This window comes from Lissotriton vulgaris, chromosome 5, assembly GCF_964263255.1.
Source record: "Lissotriton vulgaris chromosome 5, aLisVul1.2, whole genome shotgun sequence".
In the NCBI taxonomy this organism is placed as follows: domain Eukaryota; kingdom Metazoa; phylum Chordata; class Amphibia; order Caudata; family Salamandridae; genus Lissotriton; species Lissotriton vulgaris.
The window spans coordinates 1,561,922,372-1,561,941,609 of NC_141693.1; the positions used below are offsets into that span (position 1 = coordinate 1,561,922,372).

A 19,238-nucleotide genomic window follows, 5' to 3' on the forward strand; every position below is an offset into this window, starting at 1 on the left:
AATCATGCCTCATTTTATGGTACTCAATTGACTGACCTCATAATGCTGAAAGATAGTTTTGTTGGGATTTAGAACTTAGAGTTGCTTTTCACGGCGGCGTGGCTTACGCGCCAAACAAGATTGCCACGTAGCTGTAGAGCTCCGCTTCACTGATCCCGAAAAGATCTTTATTCGGGAGAGAAATTCATCTTTCAATCAATATGGGCGCTGACATCCGTGTTTGAATATCACGGTGAGCTATTTAACAGCTTTTTATGCTGTTTCCATCATTTTTAGCTCATTATTGCCACCGCGATTGTTTCATTTCATAACGAGCGCACTGTGCTTCACAATGTTTCTTCCTGCCTCAGCTCCCGGTCCATAAGTTATCATTGGAGCTTTTATTTCTGTGTGTACAATGATTCTCTTTTTATTGAAGCGCTGTTGCTGTTTCTTTGGCTTTCCTGGCATATATTAAAGTCGTTTTTATCATTTTTGAGAACAGCCACCATTTTGTATCCTACTCGTTTTTCTCTATGAGGTGAATACTTAACCTGCATATTATTGTTTTATCTGGTTTTTGGAGTCATATCACTTATACTTGAAGGAGACTTTCTAGATTTTGAAGACTGCAGCTTGTGTAAAGTCTCATTCTGCTAGTCATTTATGGATTTGAAATTTTTGGTCTTAAGAGTTTAGTGTTATTCACTGAATTGCACCATACTTTTTGTGGGGAGGCTGAAGAATCTTAAGCTCACTGCTTCTACTAAAGTTACTGCGTGTTCAGAGTTAGGCTCTAATTCTAACTATACTCAAATGGAAGACCTCCTCTCTCAGAAACCTGATCATTCTTCAGGCACCATACCAAAAACGCAGTTCTCAAGTAAATTACCTGCAATCTTTACCAAAAGACCTAAAAAAGACCCTCCTTCTCCAGGAAAATCCTCCTCGTCCTCCATGGATATTATTCTTGACGAGATCCGAGCTTCATAGAGGAAACTAATAAAACTCTACAATTTCTGAATGAATAATGGTCTTCTTTGGATTAACGAGTGCTCATTGTGGAACAATGAATGGAATCTCTCCAAACTTCTTGCTCTCGCATCTCATCCTTGGAGTCTGAAGTACTTTTCCTCAAAAAACAGGCAGAGGGCTTGGAAAATAGAAATCGCAGGAACAATCTTAGACTTTATGGTCTTCCTGAAAATATTGAAGGCTCCAATCCAACTATCTTTTTTCAATCTTTTTTGCCTTAATTCCTGTATTTACTCCTCCTCTCAACATTCAAAGAGCTCACAGACTTTGACCGAAAATTTCCATGAAACCTTGTGGCGTCATCATGCTTTTTCTGCAATACACAGACCTTCTTCAAGTCCTATCAACTGTCAAGACCAGAAAACACATTTTTTGGGAAGGTCACGTCTCTTCTCAAGACGTTGCTAAACTTAGAGCAGACCGTCGGAAAAAGTTTCTCGATCTTTGTCCTCAATTACGTTCAATCAACGCCAGGTTTGGACTTCTTCATCCTTGTCACTTCAAGGTTACATATAAAGGCAAGACTACAACATTTGATGATACAGCGGCGCCACAAGAGTTCCTTCATCTCCATGGAGCTGATACCATGGATACTTCGAAACCTGCATGATTTTCATTTGTGCCTCGTGTTATGTAGATGTTTTCTTGTTCTAAGTACTCAGTGAATGTTGTTTTGCTTATATCTTTGTAATGCCTCAGTAATGTTTTCTCTCTTTTTAGTTTTATATACCTTTCTGATATTTCTCTCCTTATTGTCACTTCTTCTTACTTTCCCTACTATTTTCCTTTATCTCACATACAGGTGTTTTACTCCTACAATTTTGTTATTTTATGAGCCACCTGTTACGTTGAAGTCTTTGATTGTGGTCCTTCGGGATTCGGTGGCGCTTCGATGCTGTCGTCGTCATCTTCCGGTTTAGTCACTTTCCAGTCGTTTTGCATTTGTAGGTATGTTTTTCAGTCGTCTTTGTATGACTTTTACTGTCTCATTGTTCCTTATCTTCCCTTTTTTTTGTTTCTTTCTGCACACACGTACTCGCGGGAGCGCTTGTTTGCCATCGGTCAGGTAAGCTGCTGTTGTACCCTTCCATCGGTACACCCATTGCGTGGCCCATTTCATTGCCCTTGTAACGGGTGGGCTCTGGACTCTCCGCAACCTCTCCCAAGGTTTATTTCCTCGGAGACCCGCCGTACTACTGTTCCTCCTACTACTCTGAAGATCCTGAATTTAAACGTCAGGTCTGTGCTGAAACACCATCTGCACATCTATGACCTCATTGAGGAGGAAGCTCCAGACGTATTTGCCATGACGGAAACCTGGCTACAGGACGCTGATACCGCTATTACCAATCTTGCCTGTCCACCCGGCTATTCTATGTACACCCTGAATAGGCTGTCTAGGGGTGGAGGTATCGCGTTAGTGGTAAAATCTATCTACCCTTGCGTCTGGAGTGCCCTAAACATCTCTGGGTGTGAAAGTGCCATGTTCAAGGTCTCTGTCAGCCCTGAGTTTACCCTGTCTGGGATGGTCGTCTATCGCCCACCCGGCAGTGATGTGGCGTTTAGGAATGCTTTCCCTGATACTGTTGGCCCTTTGGTCGCCGACTGTGCCAACTTCTCTATCATGGGTGACCTAAACCTGCATTTTGACACCCTCTCAGGCCTGACAGTGCGTTCCATCTCTTCTGACCTGGAGGCCTTTCAACTTCCCCAGATGGTTTCCCAGCCTACTCACCTGGGGGGGCATATTTTGGATCCCCGGTTTACCAATCTGTTGGGGATTCAAATTTCATCTGTCTCTCCGGTGGAATGGACAGACCATTTCTTGGTGTCCATCCTCTGCCCGGTCTTGGCCACTTCTTCCATCTCTACGGCTAGGCGGGTTCAAAAGAGGGCTTGGAAAAAGCTTCGGTTAGAGGACTTTCACCGTCTTCTATTAGAGGAGCCGCTGGGCCCTTTGACGGATGTGGAAAGGGGGTATGACCTCTTCTGTTCATGGATAACTAGGGCCTTGGACTCTCTGATACCCATCGTTTCAACTAAAATCAATCCCAGAGAGTGGAGTCCCTGGTATGATGGCACTCTCCGGGCCCTAAAGGGTGCCTGTAGACGAGCAGAGAGGGCTTGGAGGAAAACCTATGGAGCTGACCTGAAAGCTGCATATGCCAAGTCCGTTAAGCTTTACCATCGAGCTATCTGCCGAGCCCGTGCGGCTTTTTATGCCACTGAATTCCGGAACAGTCCGAATCCGTCTAAAGCTATTTTTAAGGCTGTTAAAGATCTTACAGCGAAGCGGACTACCTCTACGACCGTGAGCTCCCTTTCCCATTGTGAATCCCTTGCATCTTACTTCTTGGGGAAGGTCCAAGATATATATAGGACATTCCCCAGCATAGGGTTCACTGAGGAAAATATTAATGGGGTCCACCATCAGACTACACTGCTTGTTTTCCCCCCCCTCACCTTGGATGGTTTTGACAAACTTGCATTGCAAGTCAAATCTGGGTCTCCATCCGATCCAGTAAGGCCTGCTCTCTTTCGAGACCAAGCTTTTATGGGACGTACAGCCGTATGTTCCCTTGTCAACCTTTCCTTGGAAACAGGGACTGTTCCATCTAAGTGGAAACAAGCTGTGGTGTCCCCGATTATTAAAAAGCCCACCCTGGACCCTTCCAAGCCTGAAAGCTACCGCCCCATTTCGTTGTTACCCTGGCCAGCCAAGATCACGGAGGCCCACGTCAACCTGGCCTTGTCTGAACATCTGACTCGGACCAAGGCCCTCGACCCCACACAAAACGGATTCCGTGCTGGGCACAGTACGGAAACTGCGTTACTTGTGATGGTGGAACATCTCCGGGCAAAGTTGGATGCTGGTCAAACGGCGGCGCTTATTTTGTTAGATCTTAGCGCCGCCTTTGATACGGTAGATCACAGCATCCTCCTACGCCGGCTCGAGGAGACTGGCATTGGCGGTCAGGTGCTGCAATGGTTCCGCTCCTTTTTAGATGACCGCTCCTTCTGTGTTGCCATCCCTCCCTTCAAGTCCAACTACCAGCCACTGGCCATGGGGGTTCCGCAAGGGTCCTCGCTGAGTCCCACGTTATTCAATCTTTACGTGAGACCGCTGGCTGATGTCGCTAGGCAGTGGGGCCTTACCTTGGTCTCATATGCCGACGACACTCAGCTGGCGGTTACTCTCAGCGGGGATGCGGAGATTGAGGCCCCTAGGTTTCAGTCTGGACTGAAGGCGGTGGCTAGCTGGCTGACAGGCAATTGCCTCCAGCTAAACGCCACTAAAACAGAGGTGATGGTCGTCGGGAAGGGAGTGGAGCTGTGGGGTGACCACTGGTGGCCCTCAGAGTTGGGACCTACTCCGATCCCGGTATCGGAAGTGAAAAATCTGGGGGTATGGCTGGATGCGGGCCTCTCTTTTGTAGGCCATACTAAAAGAACCGCGGCTTGTTGTTTCGGTCTCCTGAGAGGCTTGAGACCTGTTCTCAAGTTCTTTGACGCCCCGACCAGGCAGTTGGTGATCCAGGCTACTATCATCTCCCGCCTGGATTACGCCAGCTCTCTCCTGGCTGGGGCCAACCAGGCCGAATTAACCCGCTTACAACGGGTTCAGAATGCTGCGGCAAGGGCGATTGTGGGCTTGCCCAGATTCTGCTCAGTGACAGGTGTCCTTCGCTCCCTACACTGGCTTCCGGTTAGGAAGCGCATCCTCTTCAAGGTTTTGTGCTTTGCTTTTAAAATCTTGAGAGGTACAGGCCCGGAAATCCTGTCGAGCTGTCTGTCTTTTTATGTCCCTGCCCGTAGCCTTCGCTCTCAGGGTCTGGCCCTTGCGGTGGTTCCCAGATTCAGGCTTAGCCGTATGGGAGGCCGCTCGTTTAAGGTAATGGCTGCGTCAGCATGGAACTCCTTGCCTGTTGAAATCCGCTTGCTGGAGGACCTTCTGACCTTTTGGAGGGCTATAAAAACCTTCCTGTTTTAGCTGTCCCTTAGTTTTGTTCTTAGCCTGGTGTTGTGTTACGTGCTACCTTGCCTCTGCGCCAGGACGCTCCTTGGCTGGAGTATCTGTGCGCACAATAAATAATCGTAACATAACATAACATAACATAACATCTTCCTTGATTTTCTTTCTTTCTCTTTTTTTAATTTTCTTATTTACCTCTTTCCTCTCCCATGTACTTTTCTCTAAAATAAGTGCCCTTTCTTTTTCTTATACCCTTCATATATATTTATCTAGTAATTTTAACTTCAGTTCCTATAAGCATCATGCCTGTTTATACTTTTTTATCAAGTTACTTTCCTGGGTCACAACCTGGAATATTAAATGATTAAATAATCCAATTAAAAGTCAGCGGGTACTCTCTCACCTAGCTATGTTAAAAGCTGATATTGCTCTACTTCAAGAATCTCATATTACGAAAGATGAAACCTCAAAACTGAAGAGGTGTTGGGTGGGACATGTGTTTAACTCTCCAGCAATGGGTAAGAAAAATGGAATTTTGATTATATGTCACAAAAAACTGAATGTTTCGCTTGTTCAACAAGAAGCTGACTTGGAGGGTTGATGGGTTATTGCTTAAACTTCTTGTTGATAAGATCCCTTTAGTTATTTTCAATATTTATGCCCCTAATCTGGTCAATACATTTTTTTGGAGAAGTTACTTTCATATAATGATGATTATATTATTTTTGGTGGTTATTGTAATCACGTTTTGATCCTATTCTGGATAGACACTCTGGAGTTAAATTCCTTGCCTCTAAAATGCACTCATAATTCACTTCTACAATATGCCGGAAAGCGTTGGTAGACATTTGGAGACTCTACAACCCTGATCTTAGTGAATATTGTTTTTATTCAGCCTTCCACCACACTCAATCCCATATTGACTACCTTTTCCTGAGTATGTCCCTTGCCCAACACGCCATCCAATCTGAAATTGGTTCCATATTAATGTCAGCCCACACCCCTGTACATGTAGATATTGACCTAATTCCTTTTTCTCCTCATTCAGGTAGATGGCGTTTTAATAACTCCTTACTCCTTGACCCTATTTTTTGTCAAGATTTTACTTATTTTGCCTCAGAGTTTTTTTCTACTAATAACACCCTGGAGTCTCCCTTTGGTATGGCATTCCTTTAAGGTGGCTACCAGAGGTTTTATTATCAACTTTGTTTCACAAATCAAAAAGTCTGCTGAAGCCCAATCTGCTCAACTACTTAATAACATTAAACAATTAGAACATACTTAGTATCATTCAAATAATGAGTCTTATTTGAAAAAGTTTATAGACGCTAAACTTTCTTTTAATAAATTATCTACTGAGAATGCCTCTAATTATTTACTGAAAAGCAATGCTCGTTACTATGGGGGTCAAAACAAGATGGGAAAATTATTGCCCAATTATTTAAAAGTGAGGAAAGAAAGAACAAAAAAAGAATCACTACAAGGCCCTGCCTGTACTTCTATCTTTAAAGATAAAGACAATCTGAATGAATTTGTATCATTTTATAAGGATTTATACATTCCTGAATCACCAACTGATCATTCCGATCTTCTTTCCTATTTTCATTCCATTCCTTCTCCTTCATCAAATCACATTGATTTTGAGTCTTTGGACTCTGATATCTCTCTAGCAGATATTTCTCATGCCGTTTCGGTACTTCGTCGCGGGAAAGCACCTGGCCCTGATGGCTTTACCATTGAATTTTACAGTCATTTTGCAAAAATACTTTTGCCAAATCTATTACTTCTTTTTCAATCTTTTTCTGAGAATGGCTCTTCTCGAGGCACTTTTCAAGAAGCACTGATTTTCTTAATTCCTAAGGACGATAAGGATCACACTCTCTGTAAGAATTATCAGCTTATTTCTTTGGTCAACACAGATTATAAGATTTTTGCTAAGAACCTAGCACTTCGTATTGACCCTATTTTACCATATCTCATTGGTCCTGAGTAATCAGGTTTCGTTAAGGGGAGACTTGCATCTGACAACTCACGAGTCCTTTTTAATGTTTTAAGTAAATCCACTTCTTTAGATCAGCCTATTGTAGCGATTACTTTAAATGCTGAGAAAGCTTTTGATAGAATTGGTTGGGATTTTATGTTTTCTGCTTTAAAGTGGGCAGGTTTTCCTTCTAAATTAATTGCTTTAATTTCTTTATTATATTCAAGTCCCTGAGCTTCAATTTTTGTCAATAGTATGTCTTCTGATTACTTCTCATTACGTAGGGGGTATGTCAGGGTTGTTCCTTATCTCCTTTATTGTTTGTTATAGCTTAGGAGCCCTTTTTAGCCAAGATTAGAATGGGTGATCGTATTACTGGTCTTCACTATGGTCCTCAACAGGTTAAAATATCAGTCTATGCGGATAATATTATTTTATAGTGTTCTAATCCTGAATCCTCTTTTCCTTCTTTTCTTTAGTAGGTGATCTTTTTCTCTAAGGTCTCTGGCTATCGTCTTAATGCTGTTAAGTGCAAAATTTTGCCCTTAAATGTTTTGTGTCAGAAACATAATTTTGTTTAAAGTTAAGGAGGTAGGTCCCGGGACGTAGGGTAGGCTGGACCGTATACAATTTTTTTGAAAACAAGTGCCACCCCCACCAATTCTCAGTGCTCTTTACTGCGAGCAAACAAATCAAAAATGAATTACAGATTTGTTTGGTATATTTATTTTTACCTTTTGTTTTAGAAATTTCAACGTATAAACTCAGACGAGTTGTCTGAGAAAGACACTCAACATGTGACAACTACTAGACAATAATGCAAAAAGAATATACATCACAAAACTTTCGAAAAAGATTTCAAAAGAAACACACAATTAATATGATACACATTTCATAGTGAATGATCGTTTGGAAACATTCATTAAATTGATTGGAACATTTACTCAACCAAAAACAATATATCAAATTGATTGGAACATTTACTCAACCAAAAACAATATATCAACTCAATGAAAGAGACACGTTCTGGAAAAACATTGGAAGAATATAGACAAATTAATCATATAGTCAGTGAGACCCAGAAATAAATTCTGTATCCTTTGCAAATTCCTCCAATGGTGCCGACGCGTTTCGAGACCGTAAGACAAGTTGACGGACTCTCATCAGGGCTCATTCAATGTAGTTCTAAAGGTGTGTGTTAAAAACAAAGAGAGAACGACATGTCACCAAATGTTTTCAATACCCAGGTGACTGCCCCCAATGCCCCTCTAGGCCCTTTTAGTACCTGAAAGTGGCTCCGGAGGCCTGATCTCGGGGATCTGTTAGCACCAATACTTGTAGCGGGACCGTGTTATCTGTAAGATAACATCAAGCTTAGAATGCCGTCAAGCAATGCATATTCAGTTAGTACACACGCGGGCGAGCCCGCGAAACATCAAAGAAGAAATCAGATTCATACCTAGGACAGTACCAAGGTTACTCCCTGTCCCTTTCTCATTTCAATTGTCCTGTCGTTCCTTCTTTATACCTGTAAAGTGCGAACCAAAGTCGCCGCATTAGACTGTTGCACCGACTCACACACTTAAAATGCGCAAAGATGTTTAAGAACCAAGGTTTTAGATTTTAAACCGCCTACCTGGAGACTCAGCGTTTTCTCAATGGTCTCAGGTATACAGGCGTGCTGTTCGTTCTGGTAAGGGGGCGAGAGAGCGTAGCATTGTTTAAGAGCCTGCTACAAGTCATACTATTTGCAATGCAGGCAGCACGCGGGATGGGTTCATGTCCAAATTTACCTTAACTTGCGCGTCTTGGGATCTCAATAAGATTACTGATCCTTCGTGCATCAAGGTCAAGCGGGTTAGGGCAAAGCCGCACTTTTTCCCATGTCTATGCCTGCAGCCTGTCAAACAAAGGCGAAAGACTCATGAGTTGTCGTCTCCGTTTGCGCATATGAAGATAGCCACTGATTGTTATGCGGAGCACTCACCAATTCGGTAGGCGCTCCGTCGTCAATCTCCCAGGTTCGATTCCGAATCAGTACTGCCATGTTTGGGGCGGGGATTTAAACCTTTATTTGGCGCATGGAATTCTGGGACATGTAGTTTAAAGGAAGTTGCACAAATTACGAAGTAACAGGATTAAAGCCTCGATACTTCCGACATACTGTTCAATCCAGTTTGGGCACTGTTAAATCGCATAATCAGATAAGCCTCCTTACGCAGGAGGGTTTCCTCAATATCAACAAGACCTTTTTTGGTGGGCATTGTGTACAATACTGTCCAAGAGAAATCAGTTTCTGTGTGTAATTTATCAATAAAGTGTTGGACCATTGGGGCGCTAAGCACTTTATTTTTGATTCGTGATCGATGCTGTGTTATCCTAGTGTTCACTTGCTGGTTAGTCTTCCCACCGTGCCGAAAAGTTCTGTGATGAAATGATCACCCGTGGGTACCCCAAGAAGATGCTTAAACACTCGTACAAAAGGGCTCGCTACACGCCAAGAGAATGCTTACTGCAGAATAAAACAAAAAGTGATCTTGAACAGACAAATGGTCTTGAAGAACTGGCACCTGTTGGAAGAACTGGAGTGTCCCTTTCCTAGGCCTATTTTTGCCTATAGAAAAAATAGGAGCATCGGCCAACACTTAGTACGTGCCGACATTGCCACACCTAAACCCAAGCAAGACCTGTTATCCAAATGGGGCCTCAAACCGGTTGAGGGGCACCATAAATGTGGTAACTGCGTGTCCTGTGGGTCCTGCCTGGAAGGTTCTGAATTCCAACACAAGCAAGTAAAATGGACCAATAAAGGGTTCTCCAATTGTAGGACCAAAAATGTTGTGTACGCCATCATCTGCGGTTGCCCCAAACTCTATATAGGGAAGACTAACCAGCAAGTGAACACTAGGATAACACAGCATCGATCACGAATCAAAAATAAAGTGCTTAGCGCCCCAATGGTCCAACACTTTATTGATAAATTACACACAGAAACTGATTTCTCTTGGACAGTGTTGTACACAATGCCCACCAAAAAAGGTCTTGTTGATATTGAGGAAACCCTCCTGCGTAAGGAGGCTTATCTGATTATGCGATTTAACAGTGCCCAAACTGGATTGAACAGTATGTCGGAAGTATCGAGGCTTTAATCCTGTTACTTCGTAATTTGTGCAACTTCCTTTAAACTACATGTCCCAGAATTCCATGCGCCAAATAAAGGTTTAAATCCCCGCCCCAAACATGGCAGTACTGATTCGGAATCGAACCTGGGAGATTGACGACGGAGCGCCTACCGAATTGGTGAGTGCTCCGCATAACAATCAGTGGCTATCTTCATATGCGCAAACGGAGACGACAACTCATGAGTCTTTCGCCTTTGTTTGACAGGCTGCAGGCATAGACATGGGAAAAAGTGCGGCTTTGCCCTAACCCGCTTGACCTTGATGCACGAAGGATCAGTAATCTTATTGAGATCCCAAGACGCGCAAGTTAAGGTAAATTTGGACATGAACCCATCCCGCGTGCTGCCTGCATTGCAAATAGTATGACTTGTAGCAGGCTCTTAAACAATGCTACGCTCTCTCGCCCCCTTACCAGAACGAACAGCACGCCTGTATACCTGAGACCATTGAGAAAACGCTGAGTCTCCAGGTAGGCGGTTTAAAATCTAAAACCTTGGTTCTTAAACATCTTTGCGCATTTTAAGTGTGTGAGTCGGTGCAACAGTCTAATGCGGCGACTTTGGTTCGCACTTTACAGGTATAAAGAAGGAACGACAGGACAATTGAAATGAGAAAGGGACAGGGAGTAACCTTGGTACTGTCCTAGGTATGAATCTGATTTCATCTTTGATGTTTCGCGGGCTCGCCCGCGTGTGTACTAACTGAATATGCATTGCTTGACGGCATTCTAAGCTTGATGTTATCTTACAGATAACATGGTCCCGCTACAAGTATTGGTGCTAACAGATCCCCGAGATCAGGCCTCCGGAGCCACTTTCAGGTACTAAAAGGGCCTAGAGGGGCATTGGGGGCAGTCACCTGGGTATTGAAAACATTTGGTGACATGTCGCTCTCTCTTTGTTTTTAACACACACCTTTAGAACTACATTGAATGAGCCCTGATGAGAGTCCGTCAACTTGTCTTACGGTCTCGAAACGCGTCGGCACCATTGGAGGAATTTGCAAAGGATACAGAATTTATTTCTGGGTCTCACTGACTATATGATTAATTTGTCTATATTCTTCCAATGTTTTTCCAGAACGTGTCTCTTTCATTGAGTTGATATATTGTTTTTGGTTGAGTAAATGTTCCAATCAATTTGATATATTGTTTTTGGTTGAGTAAATGTTCCAATCAATTTAATGAATGTTTCCAAACGATCATTCACTATGAAATGTGTATCATATTAATTGTGTGTTTCTTTTGAAATCTTTTTCGAAAGTTTTGTGATGTATATTCTTTTTGCATTATTGTCTAGTAGTTGTCACATGTTGAGTGTCTTTCTCAGACAACTCGTCTGAGTTTATACGTTGAAATTTCTAAAACAAAAGGTAAAAATAAATATACCAAACAAATCTGTAATTCATTTTTGATTTGTTTGCTCGCAGTAAAGAGCACTGAGAATTGGTGGGGGTGGCACTTGTTTTCTAAGAAACATAATTTTGAGCATTCCAGTTCTCTTGGCAACCCCATAAAATCAAATATCTGGGTTTATGGTTCGCTCCTCTACTTTCGGAGACATTAAAATTAAACTTTGATTATATTATTAAAAAATTGAATGACTCTATCACTCGCTGGCACCCCCTCTTTTTATCATGGTGGGGACGACTTGACTCAATTAAGATGATGCGCTCTACATTTGTACTATATATAATCTCCATGATTCCTATTCGTATTCCTTATTATTATTTCAAGAAAATTGATTCTACGTTAATAAAGTTCTTATGGAAAGGTAAATCCTCTCATATAGCCTTGTCCTCCTTAAAGAAGGACAGACCTTACAGAGGTCTTAGATTTCCTGATTTTAAAATGTACCATTCCGCGTTCTCATTAAAACAAGCAAATTGATGGATTTCTATAGATCTTCCCTTATATCCACCTATTTGGTTAAAAATGGAGGAATCCTTTATTGCTCCTTTTGACTTTCAGGAGATTTTGACCTTCACTTTTAATGTTGCTTCTCTAAGCTCTCCTATCAGTACACATTCTAGTAAACTGCTTGTTCCTATTCTATCTTATCCATCTCAAAGTTCTTTTCATCAACAACCTATGTGGCCTAATAAATCTTTGCGAATTCATAAATGACCTATTTATTGGAAATCTTGGCATTGTAGAGGTCTAAGTTGGATTTCTCAGCTTGTATCCGATAATCAACACCTTACATTTTCCGCTCTTCAAGTTAAATTTTCTCTACCTTCATCTTCCAGAACGAAATATGCTCTCCTTTACCCTTCTCTCGCTCTATATATTAAAAACTTACCTCTTACTAATGATCTCCCTATTCTTTATAGAAATGTATTCCCAAAATTAGGTAACTCCCCCTATGCATCCATCATTTACAAATCTTTGCAATTTTCCATGGAAAGACACAAGACAAAGGTTGAGCTGGCTTGGGAGAAGAATTTTTCTCAGGAGTGGTCAGTAACTATTTGGGATAAACTATGGTCTAACATTCACAAAAACTCTCGGGCTGCTAACACCACACAAATTCTTTTTTTCATTTGCCATTTGGTTATTTTCTCCCCAATGTCTTTGGCCTCTTTTTCACCAGAAATACCCTCTACTTGTTGGTCCTGTCCTTACCCCTCTGCTGACTTAAAGCAAATGTTGTTTGAATGTCCTCCAATTCAACAATTCTGGAAACTAGTTTGTTCTCAAATTCAGAAACCTTTCAAGGTCCACCTTCCATTTTCCTATACACACATCTTCCTAGGTACTCTTTCCTCCTTAGGGCCTCAATCACCACCAAATTTTAAGCTTTTAGATTTCCTGTTAGCTATCACTTTTCATTTGATAACCTCTAAATGGAAACAAGCAGATAAAGTCTCTTTCAAAGTCTGTTTTCATCATCGACTAGATGCTAATTATGTCTCCCCCATTTCCTTAGCAATTAAAAGGGACCTTCTATGGCTCCCTTTGACAACTTATTCATCCCTATTAGCTTCTTTAAATGTTGCCCCTAAAAATGGATCAGATGATGTACGGAAACCACCTTAATTTCTCCCTTTGCCTTCTCTCTTGCAGACCATTAGTTACTCATTTTATATGGATTGTTTATTGTTCTGTTTTCTCAAATCATGTTATGCTTACAATTGTAATTTCTTTACATAGTAGGACTGTTATTTTCAATTGTTCTATAGTAACTACATTTTACATTATCTCCCTTTCCCCTTTTTCTCATTTCTACACATGTTGCATTTCATTCATTGTTCACAGCGTGCTACGTATTTCATTATATATTTTTCTTTTATTTATTCATTACATGTTGAACAGGTTTTGCTATCCCATTTTACCGCTGTCATTTCTTCTGTTTACTTTCTTTCAATAAAATCAAACTTTAAAAAAAGAGCTGCTTTTCACAGCAAATTTCAAGGGTAAATGTAAATGTTGTATTACTTGTATAGCGCCCGAATCACCCCACATCATCCCACGTCTCTCTGGCGCTTGTACGAATACCGCTGTGGAACCCTTCCTGGCTTTTTCCCTGTATGCGTCCACTCCTGGGCACCCCCAAGGTGCAGCCAGGCATCATAGCGCTGTTGGGGCCTTTGTGGAGATTAAGCAAGCTATTGCCCAGAGTAGCAGAGTGGGGCCCATGATTAGAATAGGCACTGAGGCGAGAATTATCAGGTCCCACCGAGGTGGGAATTGAACCCTGGTCCCAGGCCAGACCTCTTTATCAGGGTCTGCCGCTCTAACTATTGAGCCACACTTCTCCACAAGGGTGAGCTGTCAGCTCAAAGGATGGCATGGCCAATAAACGGCATGAATTGTGATTGTACACATTGTATCACCAGTAACATCACTGGCGGCATCACTGAAAAACATTCTATAGAAATACACATACAAATATACAAAAAGGACACTACATCACGGCTGGACTGGGAACCGAAAGCAGCTCTGGCTAAAATGTTCAAACAATCCCTGTTCCCTTTCTCCTCTCTCATCTCTGTATGCTTTTTTTCCTCTTTCTCTTTACTCTGTCTCTCCTAAAGTGCTTCTTCAATTAACCTGGTAGAGCTGGAGAAAGTAGCAGTGGTGCCAGCACTGGCCTTCAGGCTCCAGCCCACCAGGGAAATTCCAGATTGAATAAATGTCCAGTCTGGCAAGTTCTACATCTCTCAGGCCCAGCCCACTCCTCTAATCTCTCTTCACCTTTAACCTTGTACAGACCTACCCAGCCTTTGGCTAGGTTAGCACGTACAAATACCACATATGTACAAACATGCAAGCACACTTTTCCACATCAGATTGCTGAAAGTGGAAATACAGTCAATATACACGGTGAGAGGACATCTAGTTGATGCCACTGGTACTGCAATTGATGCCTAATGGGTTAACTCTTATGAGATTAACTGTAGCACCCATATCTGCAGAGACTTCACATTGGTGAGAGTGGAGCCACCATTTCTCTTGTGCTTATATGAAAAGATCATCATACACAAAAGAACAATATGCACATATCAAAATATTTACATTTCATTATATCCCTGCAACGACATCAGTATTACACCAAACCATTGGACACAAACAATGTTATACAAACAATACACAAAACCCAATACACAGAACTATTATATCAGTTCAGAATTTTTGATTGCCCAACCAGCAGAAAATTGATTATTTACAATATATTCAAAAAATATTTCTCCTCAATCAATGGGCAAAGCAAACTAACAATCAAACGCTGGCAAAACCAGAGGTAAGATAATTTTGTATTTGTACATGATTAATTTAAACCTTTACAAAACAAATAGAACATTGTTAAAAGTTGCAAAAAATTTGAAAAAATGTTCTTAATGTCAGTTTATAGTCATCAATAAAATGAAAGGTTCAGATATTTCAAGCTGCCATCAAGGAACTGTTCGGGCTGGCTTTTAATAATCCGCGCTCAGCATGCTCTTGTGTCATTTTGCTACTATTTAGAAAAACTTTGTGACCCGTCAGTTTAATTTTATTTTAGTTGGGTTAAAACACAGTTTGACAGCCTGCCTGCATGTTCAAACGGCATGTAATTTGAAGCAGGGACGTAAGAAATTGTCCAAACCAAAAGGAGAAGCGTAGAGGTATTGATAGAATCACCCTCCAAAGTAAGCTTATATAACCACAGAGATTCTATCAAAAAAGTGAAATGAGTGATACTATTTTTATAAAGTATTTGTCATAGGTGCTAGGCTCTCTCTTACACGTGGAAAGATGGGAGCACAATGTGCTTGTTAAAATACCCCTCACACTCTAAAAAACCAAGTAGAGTCATGCTTCATCATAGGGGTCTTCCCGCCCCTATAACGGGACGGGGCGTGCTGCGACCAAACGGAATACGCGGGAGCACTAAGATGTGACAGTGGCTATGTGTGGGTGTATGGGAATCAGTGAGGTGTAGGGACCTACCACTAGTGAGGGTGCAAAAAGTGAGAAAAATGGAAAAAAAAGTGTTAAAAATTCCCTGGCTTGGTAGAAAAAAACAATTTTATTAACTTCTCCAGCTGGGAATATTAAGAAGGGGTTGTGTGGTAGGGCATTAGCCACTACCTTGTCGACATGTTTCGTAAAAGGGAATTTTTAACACTTTTTTTTCCATTTTTCTCACTTTTTGCACCCTCACTAGTGGTAGGTCCCTACACCTCACTGATTCCCATACACCCACACATAGCCACTGTCACATCTTAGTGCTCCCGCGTATTCCGTTTGGTCGCAGCACGCCCCGTCCCGTTATAGGGGCGGGAAGACCCCTATGATGAAGCATGACTCTACTTGGTTTTTTAGAGTGTGAGGGGTATTTTAACAAGCACATTGTGCTCCCATCTTTCCACGTGTAAGAGAGAGCCTAGCACCTATGACAAATACTTTATAAAAATAGTATCACTCATTTCACTTTTTTGACGTAAGAAATTGTACCTTGTTGGATGCCGAAAAGGCTTTTGACCGGGTTTCCTGGCAGTTTCTTTGGGAAATTTTAACCATCAATAACATCGGCCCGGGATTCATAAAATCAATAAAAGCCCTTTATGTAGATCCAAAAGCAAGAATCCTGACTGGTGGCTGCGAATCCGAAAATATAAACATCCAGAGAGGCACGCGACAAGGGTGTCCGTGCTCTCCATTGTTATTCGCACTCTATATCAATCCCTTAATTATCAAACTATTAACATCGCCAGCGATCATATCCAATTAAAACCGGTATATACCACACTAAAGTCCTTGCTTATGCCGATGACGTTGCGGTTGTAACAACTAACCCAACAGAGGCCATAATCGAAATAGAAGAAACCACTAAATCATTCGGGCTCTACTCTGGATACTCTTTAAACCAAGATAAAACGATGGTTATATGCACTGACAATACACCATTTATAAGCCAATACAGAGTTAAAAATGCAAAATACCTAGGAGTAAATATCTCGTCTAATACCAATGATATTAATACACTAAATTACGATCCTCTAATTAAAAAAATAAAAGCAGAGTAAACAACCTTCATCTATCCATAATTGGTAGAAGTAATTATGTAAAAATGACAGTATTTCCAAAGATACTATATTTGTTTCGAGCAATTCCCATTTTAATTAATAATGCTTCTATGAAAACGATAAACCAAGCAATATCCTCGTTTATCTGGAATTATGGGAAGATAAGAGGAGCCCTACCTAAGCTAGTATTACCAGTTTCCAGAGGTGGTCTAGCGATCCCAAATTTAACATATTATTTATGGGCAACCATCTTACAGCAAATGACATTCCTGCTTACATCCAGCCGCAATGACCATAATGAATCACCACAACACATACCATCCATTTATGAATTAACACTGGGAAGCACAGCTAGAGGACTACTACTAAGACAAATTGAACCTTCCTATTTCAAGAAGATTAAATTTAAAATCATTACAGACAATTTTAAAATTTGGACTAGGACTACTAAAACATTGCTAATCCCTAAATACACAAAGTATACACCTCTATGGCACAGTTCAGTAGTACCCCAATACCTTAACGACAATATAACTAAACGTTGGGAGAACTTAGGCCTAATCACCATCGCTGACTTTTTAAATCCAGATGGTAGAACAACATTTGATGAACTATATGCTAAATATCATATCCACTCTACAGATTACTTAAAATTTATCCAAATCTACACATCATTGAGAGATTATATATTTCAAACATAGATCTAAAATCCATACCACTCATAGATCTCATACAAAAACAAACAACCAGAATAAGTGATATATACAAGATTTTCTTGAGTAATCACCCCGACGACCTAGAAAAAATAGAAACTAGCTGGGCCAATAAATTAAATAATCCTAATGTCGACATAGATATGTCTTTACAATTATCTTCTAAAGTTATAATAGCAGGTAACCTAAAAGCCCAAATCTACAAAACTATATGCAACTTATATTATACACCTTCCAAATTGTTTACTTGGGGTAAGACCGCTCATGATAAACGCCCCAGATGTGCACTTGGACCTGCAAATTTGATACATACTGACTGCCCCAAATTAGATCAAATTAAGAAAAGCATTACAAAATATTGGGCTGAGATTTTTTGCCACGAAATCAGAACATCAACAACTTTGTTTCTGTTAGGCTACGATAGCTCTTTAGACCTTAGCAGCCCAGAAATTTTTACAACCTACATAGGTACTGCAATCTATAGAATTATCCTAGCAGCCAGATGGAAGGACTCCGAGGCCCCAGCATTTCAGGGATGGCTCAATAGACTTTTAGCGATATATAAACAAGAACTGGCCATCTATAAAACCAGAGGGAAAAAATCTCGATCCTACGGGGAACTAATCTGGTCACCAGTATTCAATTGGTACGAACAACAGAGGGATTAAAAAATTTAGTTTACGTTAGTATAATACACGTAAATAGAAGATCTCTAGTCTAAGGCTAACCTTTATTTACATAATATGCTAAGGCCTTAAAGAATCGGGAATTGAAAAATGAATGTACTTTTTGTTGACTGTTATATATCTGCCATTATTTATTTGTCATTATGAATTTTGCAAACTTTCTGCCTTCTGTTACTTATAATGCAATACTACATTTTTTCTATGTATTTAATTATGTATTTCTCGAACTTGCTCAATAAAAAACAAAAAAAAAAAAAAAAAAATTGTACCTCAAGTCCTTTAATTTGGGGCAGATGCAAATAACATGAATAATATCTTCTTTGCCAGCTTTGCACAAGCGACACTGCTGCGGGCAGTTTTTTCTTTCCCAAGGCGGCAAGTGAGAGGCAGTTGGAATTACCCCAAGGCGTAATTTTAAAAACTTTTCTTTCGTCTTTAGGTTCAGTCTAATGTTAAGGTGCGCTTGAGGTTGCAGTGTTCCGTAATCGCTGAGTGTGATCCAGGCATGTGCTCTTTTGGTTAATGCCTTCTTGTCCTCAATGGAGGTAATGATTTGTGCCGATTTTTTCGCGACTTTTTTGGTGTCAGAGCAACTCTTCCCATAGATTGGAGTTTAAAGAACCAACCTCTGTGCTGCAAACCTTGTGCCAGCTGGTAACATACGCGCTCTGTCTTTACAGTGTTTGCTTTAGAATTCCAAATTCTAACCAAATTTGCGCTGAAGAAATGTATCTTGGCAGAATAAAGATTGCCCTGAATGAATAAGCTATCACTATATCCAGTAGTGCAGCATCCTTTCCTTGAAGGGGTTCACTCCCCTATGTGAAGGTCGGCTGTAGCTTTGCACGCAGAACCTGGACCAAGGGGTTAAGCGTTAAGTCGGGAAGTTTGATCTTTAACGATTTTATCACCAGATAAATCACGGTTCCCTTCCCTCGCAAGGACTCCAATTGGGGTTTAAACGAGTTCCCTTGGTCCAAGATTACTCCCAAGTATTTGTAGGTAGTTATTAAATCCAGCCATTGTCCATTTAGATGGCAATTGATTTTCCTCTTTTTCCGGTAGTTCACTGCCATGACTTTAGATTTAGTAAAGTTTATTTGCAAGCAGTTCCTTTCTGAAAAGGCGTGAGTTACATTCAGGAGATGTTGGAGGCCGATTGGAGTCCGGCTTATCAGT

General features: G+C 41.0%; 1 protein-coding gene across 1 annotated transcript in view; it reads right to left on the minus strand.

Moving 5' to 3' along the window:
- Positions 1–19,238, minus strand: part of LOC147715158 (X-linked retinitis pigmentosa GTPase regulator-interacting protein 1-like) — a 306,245-nt gene that overhangs the window by 252,787 nt on the left and 34,220 nt on the right. The window lies entirely within an intron of this gene.